Here is a 9,035-nt window from a genome sequence, read left to right on the forward strand (position 1 = left end):
TAACTTACTTGTTTATATTATTTATTTATTTATATTTATATTTATTTATAACATTCGGCTAATCCCAATAGTGCTCAGAGGCTACTAAATTTAAGGGACGCCATCCGGATATGATGGGACAGGGATATGGGAAGAGGTCCGATTTTAGATGCAGGAGGAAAACCGAGCACCGGAGAAAAATCTGCGAGGACGAGCATGGATCGGCAACCAAACTCACATGTGGCGCCTGGGAATTGAACCCGGCCACAGTGGTGAGAAGCAGTGAGAAGACCACTACACTAACCCGCCCTCCCTTTAAGAACATGAAGAACATGAAGAATCCATAAAATAAACAGGCACAGATCTACAATTTAAAAGGTCTATCAAAATTCCGTCCCGCCACAAACGGGAATTTTGGCTCTGGCCCTGTCTCCCCCAATGGACAAAACTGAACAAGAAAATCAATCTGGTGTTGTGTACAGCATCCCTTGAATCTGGACGCAAGCAAAAAAGAGGCTCACAGGAGCAAAGGGCACCAGATTGACTGGGAGAACGTAAAAGAGAGTCGGAGGGTCTTGCTCAGAGGGTCTTGGAAGCAATCCATATCAGAACTAAAGACCTAGACTGAACCATGACAAAGGGTTAGACCTCAACCCTGTTGGGGACAACCTCCTGAACCCCAAGAACCAAGAGAGTGACACAATATCGTTTTGTTTGACGTCATCTACATCTGTGACGTCATCGGAGGTGTCTATGGCAAGCCAAAAGGCCCATTACGTATTGCGACAACGCGTTGCTTTCGAAAGCAACGCGTTAGATATAGAGCTTTTAGCAACACGTTGCTTTCGCCTTCTGTGCTTTCGCAAACAACATGTTGTTGTCATTTTTTACATCTTGTGACGACAACCAATCACAGCGACTCTTACAGGATACACACAAGCATGCAAGAAACTCATTATAAGCTTATATTGTTCTCATAATATCTGTGAAATTTTACGACTGAAATGGATTTCGTTTTATGATATGAACAAATTAATATTGTTGCTCAAGGAATTTCTCAGACTGAGCATTTAGGTGTACAATTGAGTGTACAATAGTGTGATACACGCAAAATATGCTGTTACATGTAACAGCTAGTACCACAAAGGCAGGATGGACATAACCAACAGCTCTTCAAAGCGCCAATATGATTGGCTAATCAAAAACTCGGCTTGGGCGCCCCTGAATTGAAGCTAATTGAGTATAAAGCAACGCGTTGCTTGGGAAAGCAACGCGTTGCTAAAAGCTCTATTTCTATTGGCTGGCTTAGCAACGTGTTGCTTTCGAAAGCAACGTGTTGCTTTGGCGAAAGCAACGCGTTGTCGCAATACGTAATGGGGATTTTCGCTTGTCATAGATGTCTCAATAACATCACTAGCAACAATAAATCTTCAGAGCAATATAAATGAAGTAAAATTTTATATTATAATGATAAATAGGTGCACTGTGAAGTATGTCATCTAGTTATGGTCCAGGAGCATAGTTGCAGGTCTAGATTCTCATGAGTGCGAATTGGATCATTTAATGAAGTATAATTTAAACTCATCATTTTAAACTTGAATATTATGTGGACTATGATGATGTATATATAGATGGGTGATAGTTTGAGTCTTGTGGAATTATATGATGTTTATTATTGTATTATTTTCCAACATAGATATATATACAAAGATGAAATAAAATTGAAATATCAATTTACGAATTGAAATATAATTTTTCATGTACTGATGAACAGCTGCTCTATGTGAAGTACATGTATGTCATCTAGTTATGGTCCAGGAGCATGGTTGCAGGTCAGAATCTTATGTGTGCAAATTGGTACCGGTATTATCTAACCTCGCCATAAGGGGGGCTGTCATTTTCTTCAGTCGGGAGTCATGAATATACTCGGGGAGTCATAGAATTTTTAGACCAAAAATAGGTTGGTTATAATTTTTAACACCCAAAGTAGGGGGGTTATAGAATTATTATAGCCTAGTGACTCAAAATTTTTATGCGCTGCATGCGCATTCTTTAACTTAACATTTGAAATGTGTGTACAATCTTTAAGTGCAAAATTTTTGCGCATTCTGCGCACTGCACTTTACACTTACATCAAAAATGTTAATGCGCTCTGCAGCCTGCACACTTTCTTCACTGTAAAGTTTTGGCGCCCTCCGCTGAGTACACTACTCAAAAAAAATATTGGTACACTTAAAAGTTGCAATCCAATGATTTAAAAATCCATAAGGGTATTTTGACACCTCATTTGTGCTCTGCAATCTCATTGAGAAAAGTTACAAGCACTAGGGTCTGATTTCAAAAGTTGCAGTTGCCCTATACAACATTTTAAAATGTGACACGATCTGGTCCATGGGGTCCAAAGGCGGCATATTTGAAACTGAGATAAAGGTAAAAATATGGAGTAAAAAAAAATAAAATAAATAAGAAAATAGACATCAGAAAACTTCAAAACTTTAGAACCAAGTATGCTAGACCTTTGGTGTTTCAGTAAATGATAGCCTATTGTATGTATAATTCCAGTAACTCAAAAAAAAAAAATGCCTCTTTTGGCCCCCATGGACCAGATTGTGACACAAATTTTCTTCACTCAGTGACTGACTAGTCTGTGTTACAGACTGTGTACCTATATTATCCATAGGGAGAGAAACTACTGGGAACCACACACTCGAAACCATAGTCCAGCCGCTTGGCTGGCGGCTCCGCCACCCCCCTTGATCGCGAGTCCGACACTATCTCGAGTCAGTCTTTGACAAAGACTATGACTGACAACTCAGCAGAGCAACAAATGAGGTGTCAAAATTTGCAGTGCTCTTTTGATTTTTACATCATGGTGACTTTTTCAAGTATAACCACACTTTTGTTGAGCAGTGTATAATGTGACCTAGCCATTTTAAACTTGAATATTATGTAGACTTTCATGATGTACATAGTAGTCTAGTTGTATGTGTGATAGCTATTTTGTAAGTTTGTACATTTTGTATCATTAATTTTGTGTCATTAGTTTTAAACTTAGACTGGTTTGACAATGTTATTGTAGTTGACTTATTATAGAATTGCTTTGGAATCGGGCTGTGTGATTTTTTAGGCTTTTTCAATTTTTGGCGCCCTTTTTTCTTTGCTAATCCGTTTTGCCGCCCCTTCGCTTTTTGCCGCCCTGTTTTTGCCGCCCTTCTACTTCCGCCGCCCTTCGCTTTTTGCCGCCCCTACTTTGACCCGGGGCTGGCGCCCAGAGCCCCCCAAAATACGCACATGTAGTAATTTAATGAAGGCTGGCAACGGTTGAGCACAGTAACCATGACGTCACAAACAAAGACAGTTTTTTTGTTGCATGTTTTAAGTTGTGTGACCAGTTTAAATTTACCTCAACTTGTTGCATGTTGTTTTAGAAACACTTCAACTGTTCATATCTTTGGAAATAAATGTTCAATTTTCTGCAAAATGTAACTTGCAAATGATTTATACAATCATTTCAAAAACTGAAAATTTAATATTCCTGACTTCAGACAGATTTTGCTTGATCACACATATATCCCTATTTCACCCCCCCTTGACAAAAATCCACCAGTGCTTGTTATCTGATGATTGTACAGTGTATTGGAGCAGTGGTCTCGGCCTCCGTGTTTAAATTTTGCACTTCTGGAATTAGCCAGTATACTTCATGCATACATGCAATTATGGATTTGGAGAGTTGTTTGATATAACTGGTGAAACCGTGAAGATGCCTACAGATGCTTATACAATATAGTCAAACAATTTATTATTAAAACAAGACTAGAATGTATTTCATACCACTGATATCATAATGCAAAAATGATATATGCAAATAAACCTTTACTTCACTAATTAACAAAACAATACTGTGTCAGTTTGTCTAATGTTTCATTGTGTTATAACAATAAGATTTCACACCACCAAATAGTATGGTTGTGCGCCCTTGAATTTCACTTCTCAGAAAAGCCCATTGATTCTGAATTTAAGCATTAAAATGAGCAGAAATTTGCATAATTTTAGCCAAACTTGGATTGGTCATGATTAGTAATATTAATTCCTGCAAGTGTACCACAGATGGGAGAGATCGAATAACTTTTAATGATTTTAAGCAGCCTTTTCTTTACAGAAACACCGGCATGGTTTTGCCTGAAAAATAGGAAATTCCCAGACATCGAGACTTTGAGGGCCAGTCGTAAAAAATAATGACGGTCAACCTATATTTTTTCCCAGCCAGAGGGATCAGGCAAGGGCTGATTTCAACCATCATAGCTGTCGCTTAAAACTGCGTCGCTCCTGTGAAGAAAAAATGACGTTTTCTTAAAGCAAATTTAGCACATATCTCTATGGGACTCTGATTTGGTGGTGTGAGATCATAAAGGTTAGGTGAAGATGAATTAAGTCTGTCCAATTTTATCACTACAGCTTTCCAGAGTAATATATAATATTAGTAACTTGAAATACGCCACTGGTCATGGCCAAGTGATGAATATAATAGTCGGACAGTTGGTGTACAAAAGTGGTGTAGAATGCAGTTGCCCTGGCCATTATAATAGATCATAATTATTTTTCTCATTACCAGCCTGAAATTTGACTCTCCCAATTGATGTATTTCAAAGAAATCTTGAAAAACAGTTGTGGTTACCAATTTTGGCAAAATTTTCATTTTGGGGCTCCATATAATCTGATGAAAGTAATTTTTTTTAAAATCTATTACATCATCAAAATTCTTACTTCAATACTATGTTATATATTTCTTTAATTTTGTTGCAAAACGTGGGTTTTTTTTCTGGACCCAAAGAGGCAGATGATGAGTTTTGATTGGTTAGATAAATTTTCAAAGTAAATATTCCCATCTATTGAAAAGGCAGATTGACATTTTGGGAATCAATATGTACATACATGTAAGAAGATGAACAGCGCAAACGTAACTGTGTAATTACACAGGGCTAATCTTGCCGGCCATTTGAAGCAGAAACATGACACTGCCACTGGAGAGGAGCTGCGTAACATGTTTACATGAGTAGTGATTACACTTAACTATAAAGACTTACTTGAAAATGATGTCCATTGACAACGAAGATTTGCAAACCTGCCACACTACCAGAAAAATGACGCTGCCACCAGCACTGTCCTCAGATTGCTGTATGTGACCGTTGCTTATCCATGCACATAACATATTATTCATCCATGATCGCTGGTTCGAGTCCCATGCATTGAAGTCTCCGGCAATCACAACATTATGCCTTACGTTAGAAAAAACCATTTCGGCGGCTATGAATTTTGCATATATTGTGTGATGAGAGCATGGAAGAAAGAGATAAGAAGGAACCACAACGAACGCATTCACTTTGTACACTCCCTTTACCGACATTTAATTGACATTGTTATTCATGAGGATTTACTTTGATCAATACCCCGCGTTAAATAGGTGATTGGTATTGTACTCCATGTATTTGCATGTCTTCTGGAGCGTGTCTGAAGGATGATTTGAACTAATGACCTTCCGTGCAAGCACTCTATAGGATTTTCTCTGGTGACGTGATCATCGGTCATTGATGGCCTACATCTTTTTCTTCCATTTCGCCCAATTTTCCCGAACTTTGATGACTTTTTTCTCAGAGTTGGCAGTCTTTGGCACTGAAACGAGTTAGCTAGTTACGATTATACACATATAAACTATTAAATTAAACAGGTTTCATGTACCGGACTCAACCGGAACATTGTACATTATTTAAGAATATTTTGCATCTATTTTTCATCGAAAAAGTCACCAAAATCTTACCTTATTTGCTAAAGATGAAACTCAGCAAAAAAACGGCCGATTTTGATGACCTTTTCGATGTTTTAAAGGACATTTTCTACATAACACGATCAAGAAAACAGTTTGGCTGTAGATCCCAAAACAAAGCTACTATTCAAGTTCAGAGCATCAGTGAAATTCCATAATCTTACTTCTGGGTAGCGTTTGTTTGTTCTTGGATGGGTTTGTTATAGTTTTTTTCCAGTAATTATTTCGCCAAGCATCGATCGCGGTAAATGGATCATACATGAAAGTAAGTACCATTGATAGCTTTTCTTTTCATGCGTCAATAGATATGCGGATTAAAACTTGGCCGATCGAAGTCGTTGTGGTTCCTTCTCATCTCTTTCTTCCATGATGAGAGACTGCTGTGTTTATTCATTTTATGGTCAATATGAGTTTGCATTAAATAAAACCATGTGATTATTTGATAATTATTTTTCTTACATAAAGGCATAATGTTATGATTGACGGAGACTTCCTTTAAATAATGTAAAATACTGTCACTGAAAGTGGACCATTTTAACATCTTAAAGGTATATGAGGTATTGTTGGTAGAAGCAGCCAAAAAAAATTTCATTATCTGAATAAATATATATTTATTGAAAAATAACACTTTGGTGTTTTGCAAAAGTTCATTCTATAAATCATATACTTTGAAAACTTGCTTTATTTATTGTTGTTAATGAGTTATGTACGTTTTCCAAAAGTGTTGTTGTTTCAGCCCTCTTTACAACATAACTCAAGAACCACAGGACCTACAAAAGTATATCTGTGATATTTGAATTCTTCTACACGCTCGCTATGAATTCAGCAATGGAATTTTTGCTAAAGCTCACTACCAGTCACAAGATGCTGTGAACTCCTTTTTTTTCTGCTGCTTCAACCAACAATACCTTGTATAACCTAAGCTTGTGATACACAAGTTTGGTTTAGGCAGGAAATGTACCTCCCAAGAATTTAAAATCAAAAGTGGACCCATATTTATGTGAACTTTCCAAGAAAAGTTGACCCATTCTTATTAGACCCAGATTTTTAACCAAATTGAACACAATTCCATAAAATTATTACAAAATTTCTTTGTGCATTCCGAAACATCTTGACCCAGCTTTAATTTGTATTATTAGGGGAAACTGGCCTTTTTTTCTTTCCCCTATTTTCTAGCTATTCTTTTTTGTAACTAAATGATGGGCATGCTTTTTCATAAACCTTTTTAAGCATGCAAGTGTGTGTCCTGCTGACTGGGTAAACAATAAAATAACATGATTGTGTTCGCTTCGGTCCCCGCAGACTCCGTGCATCCGCTGGTATTCATGCTCGTAAAAAAATTTCGCGAAATAAGGGTGTTTTCAGATGAATAAAACGCGATCCCCCAAACACACAAAAAAAGGGTGTTTTTTCAAACCACATGTTCGCGAAATTAAAAAAAAGGGTATTTTCATCGAGCAGCCTACGCGTTTCTGCCAGAAAAGGGTATATTAGAAATATCGTTCGCTTTTAGCGAAAATAGGGTATTGTCAAAGGGCAAATAATTCGCGAAATCGCTAAAAAAAAGGGGCGTTTTCCCTAAAACTTCTTGAAATGAGATGCAAAAGGGGTGTTTTAAAGTTCACCGACAAGCATGAATACCAGCGGATGCACGGAGTGCGGGACCGGGTGTTCGATACATAAAAGAAAGGATTTCCTCAGCTGTGTTGGTACCTATTGAGCATTTTCTATTGTTTCTGCTGTTGCAAAGTTTTACCTTTGTAAGCCAACCAGTTGACTCTGTTTAAGCTGTCGATATCTGTTATTATGCAGTGCATAAATGCATCTTCGCCAAGGGCAGTTCTTGGACCACAATTCCGGATGCTGGGGCTTTAACAAACTTTTGCAGCTTCAAAAAAAGTAAGAAATAAAGAAAATTCCCAAATTTGACAGACCGGACTTCCTCAAGAAACTGAACATTTTGGAATTGGAACCTGTTAATATTCTGCAATAATTTTGGCACAGCTATCAAAATCCCAGAGATTGATGATTCCTTTTAAAATTCTGATATGTTGACATTAGAACCTTTCAATATTCGGTAATTTTGACACGGCTATCGAAATTCCCAAGGGTTGACAATTCCTGAATCTGAAATTTGACAGAGCAGAGTGGCTTTGGAAACCATCAAAATTTTGGAATTGGACACTGTCAAAATTCTGACAGTTGACATTGGAACCTGTCAATATTCGGTAATTTTGACATAGCTATCAAAATCAATAGATACAAAATGGATCTACTATGGTAAATTACTGTTTTACTACGCATTTGCGTGTAACATCATTTTATTGATATTATAAACACGATGACATCGGTTCCTGTGTTGTATTTGTATTATGCAGGCTATGGATGTCAACATTTTTCCATTATGCACTGCATATTTTGACCTCTTCCCCAACAAACGCTGGAGGCGCATTGTATATGAATCAACCGAATTGACTATACCAAACTCTGGGACCAAACTACAATGTAAAGACTGCACAAAAAGTAACGCAGCTGTTATAAATACGCCTATAGCGTCAGAACTAGTAATTGGGTTCACAATATTTCAACATAGAAAGAAGAATGTTATGATACCCCATTTGTCCATTTTTGTTCACTATTAACAACACAGCAGTATTTTTAAAGAAAAATACCCAAATTTAAAAGTTGCAGCTATTTGTATTGATTTGAAGTCAGCGCGAAGATATCAAATGAGTGGTTTTACATGCCACAATGCTTGCGTAATAGCCATTGTTCTGTAAACTTTTAAGTTCGGATATTTTTCTTTAAAAGCACTGTGTTGTTAATATTGAACGAAATTGGACAATGGGGTATCAAAATGCGCGTAAATAAATCATCCTTCTTTCTATGTGGAAATATTGTGGAAACAATTATTGGTTCTGAAGCTATAGGCATATTTATAAAAGCTGTGTTACTTTTTGTGCAGACTTTGGTACATGTATATAGGACATTATTATATAATATTTTCTGAATAAGAAACAACAAATTCATCTTGTTTTAAATAATTTATTGCAAAATTAATATTTTAGCAATACAAGCAATCATGGTAATCACAAAACTATTATTTTTACTAACAGTTTTAAGAAAGCAATGAGTATATTTTAAAATAAAAACCAATTCACAAAGAAACCAATAAACTCCAATACTAAGTTCAGGCTAATGTTAATGATCAGTGCCACAAGAGATTTGGGTTATT

This window comes from Amphiura filiformis, chromosome 19, assembly GCF_039555335.1.
Source record: "Amphiura filiformis chromosome 19, Afil_fr2py, whole genome shotgun sequence".
Taxonomy (NCBI): Eukaryota; Metazoa; Echinodermata; class Ophiuroidea; order Amphilepidida; family Amphiuridae; genus Amphiura; species Amphiura filiformis.